Source organism: Lucilia cuprina, chromosome 2 (genome assembly GCF_022045245.1).
Source record: "Lucilia cuprina isolate Lc7/37 chromosome 2, ASM2204524v1, whole genome shotgun sequence".
NCBI classification, from domain to species: Eukaryota; Metazoa; Arthropoda; class Insecta; order Diptera; family Calliphoridae; genus Lucilia; species Lucilia cuprina.
The window spans coordinates 13936622-13938441 of record NC_060950.1 but is presented as its reverse complement, the minus strand read 5'-3'; positions in this window follow the sequence as shown (position 1 = coordinate 13938441).

The window sequence follows — 1820 nt, the reverse complement described above, 5'->3', positions numbered from 1 at the left end:
GTTCAGTTCTAGTTCAGTTCTAGTTCAGTTCTAGTTCAGTTCTAGTTCAGTTCTAGTTCAGTTCTAGTTCAGTTCTAGTTCAGTTCCAGTTCAGTTCTAGTTTAGTTCAGTTCTAGTTTAGCTCTATTTCAGTTCTATATCAGTTCTAGTTTATTTCAAGCTCCTTTTTAACAAAATATTAATTGCAATAGTAAACATTTAGTTAAACGTTCCATGAACATGGCTATGCGGTTCTTCAAATTAAATACAAATGTAGAGATGATGAAAAGGGAAACAAAAGAAAAGCAAATTATTATAAGCCCCGTTAACACCATCACTTGGTTAAATCAACATACAACAAATTAACCCTACAAACATTTCGTTAAAGAAGAAAGACATGAATATATTTTTATATAAATATAACAACTAACATTTTTATTATAACAATACATATATAATAACAATATATATATTTTCTTATGATTTTATTGTCCCGCAACAGTATTTAAAGGTTTGTTGGGTTATCGAACTAATTGTTCTCGTATGTATATACTTATAGGTGGATGTATAGATAAATTTTGAATTTATACTTATTTTTACAGTATATGCAGCAAGAAATTATAATGTTATTTTTAATTTAAACGTTTTAATATAGGACAACATGGTTTTCATGTTTTGTTTTGTTTTTTTTTGCTTTAACATCATAATCATCAGCTTCATCATCATCAACCACCCAAAACGCCATCAGCAAACACTCACTGCATTCACTGTATCAGATCAGATACAGGTAAAGTTGTTTTCGTTTAAATTTTCGTGGTGCATAGAGACCCATTATGGTGCATTAAAATTGCATTTCTTTCACGCACCAAATAAGTTGCAATTATTTTTACTTCGTTGCATCTTCTATTGTTCTGTTGTTTCTACAGAGTTTTTTTTCTCTTATTTTGCTTTTCGAGGGGCGGGCTGGAGGTTTAAAACAACAAAGAAGTTGTTTTTTTTCCATTCAACACAACTGCAACTAATAATTATAAATTAATTAATTAGCGCTATTAAAATAATAATAAATTGTTGTAAAAAAAGTTAAATGAACTTAATTCTTGTTTTGGTCATTAAGGCTTTTTTATCGGTCATAATAAGAATCCCAACAATGCTTACATAATAATTACTTACACCTTTCGTTGACAAATGAAATATCTCTTAAAATAAAACCTCAATATCTGTTATTTCTTACTATCAACTATAAATTTGTTCAATTAACATTTTTGTGGTATTTTGCTTCATTATCTTTATTCAATTAAAGAAACCACAACAATTGGAATGATGGATGCATTTTATTGCATATTTAAAATTATTAAATTATTATTCGTTTCTTAAGAGCAAACAAATGAAGAGAAGATGCATCAAACATATGCAGGCAAAACATTTACAAGACCGACAGACCGACTCTTTAAGACATTTTTTTGTGTGCTAAAAATTAAACAACCGTAGAGAAATTATCATCAAAGGCATTCATTCGGAAGAGTGATCTGCTGCCGTCAGTAGTAAAAAAAACATAAAAATAATAAAAACTACAGAATCTGTAGCAAGAAATGTTTATAGTGGTGAATTTAAGCAACGTATAACTATAAATGTTTTTTATACATATTTCCTCCCCTTCCGTTGTTTACCATGCAACAAAAACGGGGGGAAAACATGAACAATAAAATATTTAAATAAAGCCACTTTTAAGCACGAAAAGGATTAAAATAAATATGAAACAAAAATAAAACTAAAAACTTGTGAAACAAGTATAGTTTACGAGAGAAGGGTACGCTACTCTGGGCACAACAAATAAGGTCTAG